Here is a 14,004-nt window from a genome sequence, read left to right as displayed (position 1 = left end):
TTCTGAAGCACTTCAGGGATGATCAGGAGAGGCATATAGTTGACCTGGAGGCCACTGGGCCATGAGAACATCTATTCCCTCTGCCTCCGGCGTCTCATACCTGGCGAAGAATCTCTTTACCTGGTGGTTGAGGCTGGAGGCAAAAAGGTCTACTTTGATCCTGCCAATTAGTGCCAGTATCGCCTGAAAGGCCAGAGAATGTAGCTTCCATTCCCCTTGATGTACGTTCTCCCGACTCAACCAGTCTACTTGACTGTTGTCTTCCCCTCTGAGGTATTCTGCCGTGACTCCAGATGTTCTTCCACCCACTGGAAGATGAGTGAGGCTTCCCTCTGGGGAAGGGGAGAGTGCATGCTCCCCTGATGATTCAAATGAGATTTGGTGGACACATTGCCTGTCCTGACAAGCACTGCCCCGAACCGTACAGTGCGTGTAAAGTGTGTCAATGCCAGGCGGATCGCCCGAAGTTCAAGTAAATTGATTGGAAGGCTGGCTTCCTCCTGTGACCATGTTCCTTGCACCTTCGGACCCTTGCAGAGGGTGCCCCAGCCTGACAGGCTGGCATCCGACGTGATCACTATATGTGGGGGATCGTGGAACGGTACTCCCTTGAGTAGATTGGCTTCGTGTGCCCACCATAGTAGGGACTGGCGAACTGCAGGTGACAATAACACTTTCCGATGCTGCCTGGCTGCTATCTTGTTCTGGAACGGCAATAACACCCACTGCAGGGGGCGAGAGTGATGACGTGCCCAAGGCGTCGTTTGGAAGGCTGCCACCATCGACCCAAGCACTGAGACTAGGTGCATGAGGTCTGCTGCTGTGGAAGTCATAAGATGAGATACCGCAGCTCGTATTTTGTCGATTCTGTCTTGTGCCAGCTGTATAGTTCCATTGTGAGTCTATAGTGGCCCCCAGATGTACAATGCGATGGGAAGGAACTAACTGGCTCTTGTTTTGATTAGGAAGCCGTGATCCTTCAAGCAGGCTAAGGTGATGTGCACATCCTCCCAGGCCTTGCTTAGCGATGGGGACCAAATGAAGAAGTTGTCCAGGTAAGGAAATACATGGACTCCTTGCATCCTGAGGTGGGCTACCAAGGTAATCACGATCTTTGTGAATACCCTGGGGGCAGATGACAGGCCAAAGGGCATGGCCCTGTATTGAAAATGGTAGTTCCCCATTGTGAACCTGAGATAGCATTGGGGGGAGAAGATGGGGACGTGTAGGTAGGCTTCCTTCAATTTGATTGAGGAGAGGAAGTCCCCTTTTCTCAGCGACTCCTTGATTGAAAGCAAGGTGTCCATGTGGAACTTGTGGTATTGAATGTATTTGTTCAGGTTCTTGAGGTTGAGTACCACCCTGAATGACCCATCTTTTTTCGCGACAGTAAAGAAAATTGAGTAATTTCCCAAAAATCTCTCCCCTGCTGGGACTGGCTCTACTGCTGATATTTGGAGCAGATGGGAAATTGCCTGGAGGGTTCTTGCCCTTTTGTCTTGAGTCCATGAGAGAGGCGATGGGACAAATCTTGCTGGGGGGGATGTAAATTCCAGCCTCAGGCCGTTTCTGAGCGTGCATAATACCCATTGGTCCAATGATATGTCCCTCCACTGCTGAGCAAAGTGTTGGAGGCATCCTCCCACTGGAGGGATGCTGGCATCAGAACTGAAGTTTGTTCCCTCTAGCCTGGGTTCAAAACCCTGGTCTATTGGGAACATATGGTTGGCCTTTTGCCTGCAGATGTTGTCTGTACCAGAAGGGATGATTGGTGATGGTGTCTCTAGCTCATCCTGATGTCCTAGAATTCCGAAAGGACTGTGGCTGTGAATTTAGGTGGAAGGCCCTTCGAAACAGCCTTCTGTCCTCTCTCTTCCTGGAGGAGGACATAGATTTCTTCTTGTCCTTGGATTCTGAGACACCTGCTAGTGCTTCATCACCAAATAACTTGCCTCCCACGTAGGGCTCCGAAGCCAGGTTAGAGCGAGCTGTGGCATCTGCTTCCCAGTGACACAGCCATAGGGTTCTACGGGTGAAGACGCCCGCTGCTAATGACCTTGCTGTGAGTTGCATTGCATCCATGGATGCATCTGCCATGAAGGTCACTGCCCAGGAGACTTTTAATAAGGATTTGCATGCTCTGGCAGGGTCCTGTTGTGGGCCATCCAGAAGGTTCTCTAGCCATAAGAGAGAAGCTTTTGCAAAGACAGAAGATGCTGCCGCCGCTGTGATAGAAAGTGTGCTAGCCTCATGCACCCTTCTAAGGCATTGGTCCAGTCTGCATTCAGTTGTGTCCTTAAGGTGAGCATCTGAGTCTTTAGGATTCAAAGATGGATTTAGAAGATTAACTATGGGCGTGTCTACTTGCGGGACTTTCAGCTGGTCCATAATCTGCTGTTCCAGTGTATAGAACTTGTTAGCTGTTGACACCGACTTCTTGAACTGTAAAGGGACATCGAACTCGGATTTGATCACTTTAGGTAGTAATGCAGGGAGCTTGAGCACCCTGGATTTAGGTTTTGGGTCTGGACATACAATCAGGATCCTGGACATTTGAGGAACTGGAGAGTCGTCAGGGGAGTGTAAGCTGAGGGCCTCCATTGCCTTGCATAAGAGGGGAAGGAAATGGGTCTCTTGGAAAATTCTGTTGAAATCTCTTCTGATTCTGACTCCCCACTCCAGTCCTCTTCATCTAAGACAATCAGTTCATTGTCTGGGTTGACAGGTGTCTCTGTAGGTTGAGCGTGCCCACACTGAGTGACCGTGTAAGGGTTAGGTGAATTGTGTGCTGCAGGCAGCTGCAGGTTGGCTGAGGAAGAACCCTGTGTTGCCTGTGTTCCCTGCGTGCCACTAGGGAGGTGCTGTATGGAGGATGCTGCGCCTGAGAGATCCCTGGCCAAATCCACTAACAGGGAAGCCCTGAGCTGATCCTACAACTGTTGAAGCATGTGATCCGATAAATGTGGCTGAAGAGGCTGAGCGTGTGCACAGCAGGGGTGATATGCCTCTCCTTGTAATTGGTGAGCAGGGGGAGAAAGGGGGGCTAGAATCCTTCCCCTTCTGTGATGTGGATGGTCTGTAAAACCCATGAAATCCTCAGGTGAGGATCGGGTAGAAAAAACTGAATCCAAGCCAGGGTGGGCTTGTATGCCTTCTTCCTCAGACAGTGACACTTGGTCTCTTCGAGTCCTGAAAGCAGTGCTGTGTGAGTCCCTCCCCTTGTCTGCATTATGATCGCCAGGAGCTTGCCTGGTCTGAGCGGTCTGCCTGTTCGCCATGGGCACCGCGTCATCTGAAGCCACCCTGCCCGCTATGTTCATTGCCTCAGCCACCTCCAACCTGTTGGAAGAGGGGTGGGCCATGGCCGTCTTCATCTGGGCGTTCAGCCCAACGGAAGGCCCTAAAACCTGTCCGGGTAATGGTGGTGACGCTGCTCCTAGTTTAGGCGGGAGCGGCTTGAACCTCTTTTCCGGCCTGTCAGATTTGCAGGGTGCTTTCCCCATGGTGCAACCATGCAGCAGGTCTTACAGGGGCTGGGTGTTATTAGGCGTCTACATTTCCACTGATGTTTTGTGGGGTGTGTGTGGCATGTCCTGTTGCAGCCATTAAGGCAAGGCTGCACCGCTGGCTTAGGAGGGTGAAGAAGAACTCCTCCTGGGGCTTGCGCAATGAGTGCTGCTGCTGCTGCGAGGTGGGAAAGGAACATTGGTGTCTGAAACGCTACTGCTAGATTCTGTCTGCGCTGATAATGAGATCGGCGTGGGGGGCGTACGGCCAAGAGCAGCGGTAACAGGCTGGTCCAGGCAAAAGGGAGGGGGCATTAAGTCCTCCCGTAGGGTGCCCCTTACAACTTCCCACTCCTGCACGGTTCTGGTGGAGGAAGGGAGAGGAATCCCTTTCTTGGTTTTCCTCGCAGCGCGGAAGGGCTCCGGGGGAGGAAAAGGGGGGGCAGGGGAATTTTGTTTTGTTTTGAAAGAAAGGTAAGGTCGGAGGAGGAAACACAGAGGATATAAGACAAATATAGAAGACAAATATACAGGCCTGAACACAGAGCAGAGAGAGCGATCAACCATTGTGTGTGAAGGCAGAAGAGAACTGAGCTGGGAGTTACACAAAACAGTTCCTGCAAAAATCAACAGTGCTCTTCTGCCTTCAACCACTAAGTGGAGCTACTTACCCACCTGATATCATGTTTCCATACACAGGAAAACTGCTCATTTTTGCTGCACCAACTCCTGACTAGGGTGGCTCTGTAAAGGTCCATCACTGATAGCTGAACTGATTTAGAATCCATTGGATCCTTGCCTGGACCAGCTCTACGGCTGGCTACTGCTGGTAGGGATACCATCACTAGTAGCTTTTATTGCTGCTTTCAGCAGGCACTGTGAAGATCTCTGCAGTGGCAGAAGCCCCTGGCCAGCAAAGCTAGGTAGAGGGAAATCTCCACTGCATCTTAACTCCCCCAGTGTCGCAAACTGTGGTAAACTGCTTTGTGTACAAATTATGCCTTATGAATGCCTTTATCTCAACACTAAATAGAATTAAACTTGGCAAGTGAAGATAAAGTGCCTTATTAGTAAATAATTATAAAACATTCTAACTAAAATGCTGAGTTTATTGGAATGCATTTAGAGCATAATTGTGCATAGCTGAAGGACAGCTGCCCTATAAATATTTTAAAGAAATAATGGTCCATTTCTAAACACAACAGACTGGTTAGAAGCATTTTAATACATGAATATTTGTACTGGCATGATATGTTGTGACCAATCCCTGAAGGTAGCTTAAAATAACCAAACACATTAAAACAATTCATTTCATTATAAATCACAGTAGTAAGAAACGACTGAAACAGGATCAAGATGGAGGATGGTGGGGTAAGGCAATGCTCCATGCAAATGCTATGTGGGCCACTGTTTGCCTTAGGATACAATATGCTTATGAAATAGAACAGTAATTCCCAAACCATGAGCCTTGTCACACTAGTGTGCAATGAGAAATAAATTAAATGAAAGGCTCCTATTAGAACTGTCCACTAGGGCAGGAGTGGAGAACCTGTGGCTCTGCAGATATTGTACTCCAATTCCCATCAGCCCAACCAGTATGGTCAACGGTCAGGGATGATGGGAGCTGTAGTCCAGCAGCATCTGGAGGGCTACAGGTTTTCCAACCCTGCACTAAGACGACTGTGTTTCTGCATGATGCACCACTCTGGCCTTGCCTCCTTTTAATCAGCATCTGATGGAGGCAGGTAACCTGCTGCCTCACTGCAATGGATATGATTCACCCACTATTGACAAAGCAGAATTACCTGCCCTCAAAAAGCAGCTTATCACTGCTTCTATGCATAAGTCAGCAACATGGGTGGCTTTCCTTCTAGTCAGGAGGTACGCTTAGAACAAAGACAAACAGAAAGACAGGAGGCAGTATCCTCTACATTCACTGCATCAATTCACCAAATGTAATTCTTACACCTTCACATTTTAAAATAAAACCTTATTGGATATAAATAAGTGTATCCCCAATTTAAATTCAAAAATTAAAGTGTACTTTAGCTATCAGAAGTTTGGGAAATACTGCAGAATGCCTTCTTCCAGACAGGAGTCTATTCAGCAAAAAAGATTGTATACTAAAACGAACAAGCACACACCCAATTTGTGTACATTTTTTAGCATAAACATGTTGTTTTAGGGCTCTGCTCAGCCTTGAGACTACTTGAAAGTTGAAATCCTATATACATTTGGAAGTGGGATCAGTTGACTCCATGTGTTTTACTTCTGAGTATACAGGTACAGGACTAAGCTAAATGTGAGGAAGAAGTGTTCAAAATCTAGTTCCTTGTTTTAACAGCAGTTGTGAAATTTTTTGCTAAAGCTTCAACGCTGTGTACTGGACACATACGTTGAAGCTTAATTTTTTTTTAAAAAAACACCATGTTATTTTAGATTAACTTCCAAGCCCATTTTCATAGCCTTGCCAATAACTTTTATTTTAAACAGAAAAAAACCTAAATGAAAGTTGGGATTTTTTTTCCAAAAAACAAAATTTAATTTTATGTTCAATGTCAACTTCTGTGGTAGAAACCATACGTTATTTTCAGTGTTATGCATATTTATTGTAAAAAATCATGAACATTCCATGCAGACCATTATTTCTACATTGACATGGACAAGGTGCTTGCAATAATACAGCCAGCAACTTGTGCTCTTGACCCTTGACCTTCTTAGTTTATGAAAGAGTGCCCAGGGGGTATAACAGAGTGGATCCAGGATGTGGTCAACGCATCATTGTGGGAGGGAGTGGTCCCAGCCACCCTGAAAAAGGCAGTGATCTGACCGCTGATGAAAAAGCCCATCCTTGACCCATTGATTTGTGACAACTACCACCCGGCTGCAAATAACCCCTTTTTAGGGAAGGTGATTGAGAGGGCTGTACCGCAGCAATTGCAAGTACTCTTGGATGAAACAGATTTTCTTGACCCATTCCAATCTGGGTTCAGGCCTGCTTATGGGACCGAACTGGCCTTGGTTGCCCTGAAAGATTACCTTTATTGGGAGAAGGACAGGGGGAGTGTGACCCTGTTATTCTTATTTGATCTCTCAGCAGCTTTTGATACCATTGACCATGGTATCCTTCTGGGACAACTTGGTGAGATGGGCATTGGAGGAACTGTTTTACAGTGGTTCCAATCCTATCCTCAGGGTCATTTTCAGAGAATAGCATTGGGTGACTGTCTTTTGGCCCCCTGGCAGTTGTGCTGTGGTGAGCCACAGGATACCATCTTGTCCCCCATGCTGTTTAACATCTATATGAAGCCCTTGGGAGTGGTCATCAGGAGATTTGGGGCGACATGTCAGCAGTATGCTGATGATACCCAGCTCTATTTTTCTGTAACATCTGAACCGGGAGAGGCCATGCAAGCCCTGGACTACTGTCTGGACTCAGTAGTGGGCTGGATGAGGGCCAATAAACTGAGTCTGAATCCTAGCAAGACAGAGGTGCTGTGGGTTGGAGATTCCCAAGTTCGGATAATGGGTCAGTTGCCTGCTTTGGATGGGGTCATATTCCCTCTGAAAGAGCAGGTCCATAGTCTGGGGGTGTTTCTGGATCCATCTTTGTTGCTAGAGGTCCAGGTGACCTCAGTGGCTAAGAGTGCTTGGGCTGGTAAGACAGCTGTGGCCATTTCTGGACCTGGACAGCTTGACCATTGTTGTCCATGCACTGGTAACCTCCAGGCTGGATTACTGTAATGTGCTCTTTGTGGGTCTGTCCTTGAGGTTGGTCTGGAAGCTGCATCTGGTGCACAATGCAGTGGCATGACTGCTCACTGGGGCAGGGTATCACTAGTATGTCACCCCACTGCTGAAAGAATTGCGCTGGCTGCCCATTAGCTACTGGGCCAAGTTCAAGGCCGTGGTTTGGTGTACAAAGACCTATACAACTTGGGACCAGGATACTTGACAGATCGTCTTACCCCTTATATACCCAGTCAATCACTGCACTCTGCAGTTGAGGGTCTTCTGCAGATATCATCTTATTAGTTGGTCTGTTCTGGACAGCATAGGAAGCAGACCTTTAGTGTAGTGGCATCTACCCTGTGGAATTCCCTCCCCTTAAATATTAGGCAGGCGCCATCTCTGTTATATTTTCAGTGCCTACTGAACACCTTGCTTTTTCAAGAAGCCTTTTAAGCAGAGACCTTATCCCAGTCTGCGTCCCTATTGGAATTGTTTTTATGATGTTTTAAAAGTTGTTTTAAAAAGTTGTTTTGTTTTAATGTTTTTAAAGGTGTTTTGCTTTAATATATTTTAAAGTTTGTTTTTAAGATGTTTTAGAGAGTTTTCAGTATTTTTGTATTATGCCCAGGGTTCCTGCTGGGAGGAACGGCACGATATAAATTTAAATAATAGTAATAATAATATCTGATAATCACATTGTTTATTTCACTGAATGTGTGAGCAATAAAACATGCATGTGATTGTCACATGTTACTATCTACACGTTTTCCCGCTTTTAATTTGGGATTTGTAGTATTTGTATCAGCTGTAAGGTTGAGGAACAGTAGTCACTGTGGGGTTCTCTTTATAAAACGTTTGGCACCATTTCAACAACTTGGAGCATCAAAAATTTTGCCCCTAATCCCTGTTTCTTGAAGTAACTCACCTGTTTATCTGAATTCACAAACCTACTTGCCATTAAATTTCTTGAAGGATTTCTTTTGGCAGGAATATTCTAACCTACAAGCATAGATATTAGGTGTTTCTGCTGAATAGGATCCTATTGTGATGCATGAACAAACAATGATGCACACACATAATCTGAAAAGCCTTACCACCAGACTGTGGATTAGTGGACTGTGATCCTGAACAAGTGTAAAGGCAGGAATAGGGTAAGGGTATAAAATCCATGAATAGGAAGGGAGCAGAGCAGATTAACAATGGATGGCAAATGGAAATAAAAAAGCTTTAGTCAGTTCACATAAAAGTGGGAAATGCCACAAGAGGGTTAACATTAAAAGCAGTGCATTTTAGTAGCCTCCACCAGGCTCAGGCGCTCATCTGTGAAGCAGACAATACAGAAGTTGCACAATTACAGTTCTTCAGCTCTTGAACAAAGAACTGTGCTGTGTTCATAAATTCATCAATAAATTAAATTGAAATGCTGGGTCAAGCTATTTTGATGTCTTCACTCCATGTAAACTGTAAATGCAAGATTTAATAGCAAGATTTAACAGCTGAAGAAAAGGTAACAAGTTCTTCGATCTAGATAGATAATACAATGAAGGATAAATGGGCGGGGGGGGCAGAGAAAAGATACAAAAAAAATTGTATCTGGCATGCATGTAGAAGTTGCAAAGAAATAACCAAATATGATTGCCCAACTACAAGAATTTTAAAGTAACATTTGTAACATTTACATGCCCCTGGCCTTGATTTCATTTTTACGTTGCTGCGTATGAAAATACAACCAGAGAGAGAACACACCACCACACTTTATAGTGCAAGCTTTTTTGTGACCTTCATGAAATGATTGAAAAAAACCATGCAGACACAAATCAATCCCTTCATTTCTGCTCTAGTTCTTTTCCTATAATCTCTGTCCACAATGGAGCCACAAGCTCAAGCAAATGGTTCCTAGACACAAATTCAAATCTGCCATGAAGAAATGGGGGGGGGGGTGTCCACTGTTATTGCAGATTCATGCCATAGTGAATGTTAAGTGTATGAACAGATAGCTAAGGTGATACAGCTGGGGAGACTGAAGATTGTTTATGGCAGTGATTGCCAAATCACTGGTTTTCAAACTGTTTTCATGGAATCCAGGCATTCCATGGAAGTCACGCCAGCTTTCCCTACCACAGGGTGGGCTGCCAGATGCTGTTGGACTCCAGTTACAGTAGCTCCAGCCAACATGACCAAAGGTCATGTATGATGGGAGGTGTAGTCTGTAGGCAAATGGGTGGCCCACCCCTGCCCTAGCCTTGCCACTATAGGAATGTTTGGTTTGTGTTGTTGCTTTGCATCAACTCAGTATGAATCCTGAACATACCCCAGAACAGAGATTTCTCAATAGACAAGTTAGCATGAAAAGTTTTCTGCCACTGGATAGGAATCTGTAATTATTTTCATAGCTGAAGATCTACTCAATTCCAGAAGAAATGCGCGGTTGGAAAAAATACACTTTCAATACCCCCAAAACCCATTAATTCCAGTGGAAACCTTCTTGATGGACAAACATTTTCTGGCAAATTCATTCACACCATTTTAGAAATTATCATCTGAAATCTAAAACATTTCAATTAGGGTAAAACTGATGAGTAGTAAATAATACAACTTTTACATGTAAATGGCTTTAAATATTAAAATTAATGTCTTGCATTTTAGGCAGCTTCCTAGCTCATATCCATCAGATTATTTGTCCATCTTAGTTATTTATACAAATAATAAAATAGATATTAAAATCAAATGTCTAACTTTCTTTAAAGTTTTAAATATAATTTTAAATACCAAAACCCTTGAATGTTTTATAATGTTTCAAAATGACTGTCCATTTCCCCCAACAACTTAAGCAATTTACCTAGAAGTAACTCCCACTGAACTCAATCAGGCTTATTTCTGAGTAAACGTGTAAAGGATTGCATTGTAAACATATCTTTAAAAAAGCAATCATGCTTGACTCTATGGAACAAAAGCAATAAATACTATCACATTTTAGATAGTTGATGGTATAGGTTTTTGTAAACAGTCCAATTCTTACATGAAAGGGACTGAGAAGATGGTTCAAGAATTACACCATATCCCCACATTTGCTGAATACTCACAGGATGAATACTCAGAGGTTTTCTATAAAGAATTGCTAAAATTGTCACCCTGGGCTCCTGCCAGGAGGAAAGGTGGGATATAAATCAAATAATAAATAAACAAACCAACAAATAAATAAACAAACCAACAAATAAATAAAATCTTTCTGATTTTGGAGATCAGCAATATATACCATGGATCTCAACTCAATTAACAAGATGCATCCCATTCTCTAACTGGCAACAGGAACTAATCTCTGGGAAAAAATCCAAGGAGCTGTCGCCACTACAGTTTTTACAACAAAAGGAATGGGTGCTATACATGTACTATAGCACATTTAGAGTGTTGGACTATGACCTGGGAGACCAAGGTTCAAATCCCCACATAGTCAAGAAGCTCACTGGGTGACCTTGGGCCAGTCACTGCCTCTCAGCCTCAGAGGAAGGAAATGGTAAACCACCTCTGAATACTGCTTATCATGAAAACCCTATTCATAGGGTCGCCATAAGTCAGAATAGACTTGAAGGCATTTCTATTTTCTTGTAGGAGTTTCTTGTAGGTTTTGAATGATGGAAATTTGAGGGATCTTGAGGTATAGTTCTGTGGGATTTTTCTCCATCTCACAAATTATGTAGAGGAAATCTCTCTCTAATTGTTTTTTTATACCCATAAAAGATAATATGCAGATGAAGAATACCATGAGGTATGTGAGAAAAGTCCCTATAAAGGCAATTTTATTAGCATAGAGACAGAAATTAGAAAATTATGTTAGTCTCTCCCTAGTTGCAGTAGAGATCTTGGAAGATAAAGTGGGATAAAAATCTTTGAAGGCTGAGTACAGTTATTATGATTTAAATTGCTGTCATTTTTAATTAGATACTTGCAACGGCCTATCAACCGCAGGTGGCTAGGACTTTACATATATGAAAGAACACACTCATTACTGTACCTTTATTTCAACTCAGGAGAATGCTTGCAGTGATAACAGGGCTGGCGCCAGGCATGACTGGGCCCTTGGGCACTAGCCTGCCCTGGGAGCACAGCTCCTGCTTGTTGCACCTACCTCTCTCCTGTCTTTGCTGCTGCACACACATGCCTGCCATCAACCAAGATGGTGGCGGGGGCATCAGCCCCTTAAAGAAGCCTCCGCTGCCATCTTGGTTGATGGCAGGCATGTGTGTGCAGTGCATGCAGTGTGCAAATCAGCGAAAACAGGAGAGAGGTAGGTGGAGCGAGCAAAAGGGCAGGCGCCCTGGAAGCTCCATGCTGAGGATTGCGGAAGGGGAGTGCTACTCTCCCACTCTAATGAGGGACCCTTGAGGGGACCCTCTGGGCTGCAGGGGCTCTCAGCCAGGGCCCGACCTGGCTGCCCTTTGGCGCCGGCCCTGTTAATGCACCACACACTTTTTGTTTGTTAGTTATACGGGCTTAGGCTGTGCCTCAGTTCATCTTTCCATTATAAATCCTTTCTTTTAGCATTATAAATAAGACATTCTAAGGGTTTGAAATTTAATCTGAACTCTCTGCCTTTGAGAGTTGTAAAGGTTTGATATAGCATAGAAAATTGTGTATTCTAAAAGCTATAAAAATTGCACATAATCAAACTAGCAGCAACCCAGAAATGGCGCTCCTTGTAAACAAGCAAAAATCATTATGATGGGGAAAGCAACCCTGTGTTTTTGCAAAACTTCATGTTTTAGTCCTAGAAGTGGGTAGCTTGATCACTTCAGTACTAATGGATTTTAAAAGTTAGACCCACTTCCAAGCCCACTGTGCTTGTCAGTTCTTCCAAACCCATACCAAATCACTGGATTATGGAGACTATATGGACCCCTTCATTTATTAGCTATTCCATGTCTTACATTTATACCTAAAATATTTAAAAATGTCTGTGACAGACATGATGACAAACACATACTCATTAAGAAACGGCAATTGACTGTAGCTTCCTGTTAATCGTATACTCAGTGGCCACATTTGGATGATACAATCTCAGTTTATTAACCTAAAATATGCATCAGCTTCAAACACACGCAGGCAGCTGCTTTGCTGATCCCTTTGCATGAATAAGAGAACAATCCAGGATGCTGCAAATTAACATAGCTTCTTGTTACCTCTGAACGGTGAGCTATGGTTAATAGCTTCCAAACAAGCCAGGCTTATTTGCTTACATGAATGTAGGAGCAAAGAGGCTCCATGTGGGTGCCTGAAGCTCATGCACATCTCTGCAAGATTGCACATCTCAAGATGCACATCTTGAGCAAGATTGGATTATCTGAATGTGGCAAATGATAAACCTGGATTTGCCTCTGCATAATATGTGATAAGCCCCTATATTGTAAAGTAATGCAAACATGTATGTAAATGGATCTCACTGTGCAGTAGTTATGAAAAAATAATACTTTAAATGAGAGTGCTACCACACGCCATATTATTTACTAATAGGCAAAAAAGCTTGCAGTTTAAGAATGTACCTATAGCCAACAGATATTTCTATCAAACTTTAAAAAGCAGGGAAATTGGGCAGCTATAGTGAATGCACCAGGGGAGCAGGAGACCTGACCTCCTCTCTGAGATATTGGACTGCCCTACAAATTGGTCAAAATGCAAACACCATTTGGGTTGGTCTTTCACAATCCACTTCCTGTGTAGCTTGGAAGAATTTGGTAACATGTGCCTCTGAGCATATATGTCTGATAAAATATATCAGATATAAATATCTAAGGGCTATAGGTACATACTTAAACCGCAAGTCTTTTTACCTATTAGTGAATTTCTCTGCTTTTTAATCTGAGAGGTAAGAATTGGGATCCTGTGAAAGTTTGCTGAGAATGGAATGATCGTTTGCATGCTTATTCAGTTCAGTAGGATTTACTCCCCTGCAATCATGCTTAGGATAGGTAAAACTGACCATGGGGAGGGAGGCCTGGAGTGGGCAAGGGAGGAGGAGGGACGAAGAGGAAAGGAGAAGAAGGGAGAAGGAAGGGAGAGGAGAAGGAGGGAAAAGGCAGGCCTGATCATTTACATGTTTATTGAGTTCAATGGGAATTACTCCCATGCAAGCATGCTTAGCATATGTAAAACTGACAGGGGGGGGAGGAGGAGAAGAGGGAGGGGGGGCTGGAGTGGGCAGGGGAGGAGGAAGGAAGAGGGGAGGGGACGAAAAAGGGAGGAGGTAGAGGAGAGGGGAATGGCAGGTCTGATCATTTGCATGCTTATGGAGTTCAATGGGATTTACTCCCCTCCAATAATGGCTAGGATAGGTAAAACTGACCATGGAAGAGGAGGAGGGGGAGAGTAGAGGGAAAGAGGAGGAGGGGGAGAGTAGAGGGAAAGAGGAAGGGGGGGAGAGGGGAGCAGAAAAAGGGGGAGGGGGAAGGAGGGGATTGGAAGGGGAGGGATGAAGGAAGGGGGAGGGAAGGGGCAAAAGGGAGGTGATGGGACGGAGGAGGAGGGGAGGGCAGGTTTGATCATCTGCATGCTTATTGATTTCAATGGGATTTACTCCCATGCAATCACGCTTGAAAATGAAATGTACTGCCTTCAAGTCGATTCCGACTTATGGTGACCCTATGAATAGGGTTTTCATGGTAAGCGGTATTCAGAGATGGTTTACCATTGCCTTCCTCTGAGGCTGAGAGGCAGTGACTGTCCCAAGATCACCCAGTGAGTTTCACGGCTGTATGGGGGATTTGAACCTTGG

At 44.4% G+C, this 14,004-nt stretch overlaps 1 protein-coding gene across 10 annotated transcripts in view; it reads right to left on the bottom strand.

Moving 5' to 3' along the window:
• CLASP2 (cytoplasmic linker associated protein 2) overlaps positions 1-14,004 on the bottom strand; it is a 232,004-nt gene that overhangs the window by 71,405 nt on the left and 146,595 nt on the right. The gene's annotated exons all lie outside the window — the stretch shown is intronic.

The sequence above is a fragment of the Rhineura floridana genome, chromosome 10 (genome assembly GCF_030035675.1).
Source record: "Rhineura floridana isolate rRhiFlo1 chromosome 10, rRhiFlo1.hap2, whole genome shotgun sequence".
Lineage (NCBI taxonomy): Eukaryota > Metazoa > Chordata > Lepidosauria > Squamata > Rhineuridae > Rhineura > Rhineura floridana.
Note: the sequence above shows the minus strand (reverse complement) of the source record. Positions and strands in the feature narration are given on the sequence as shown.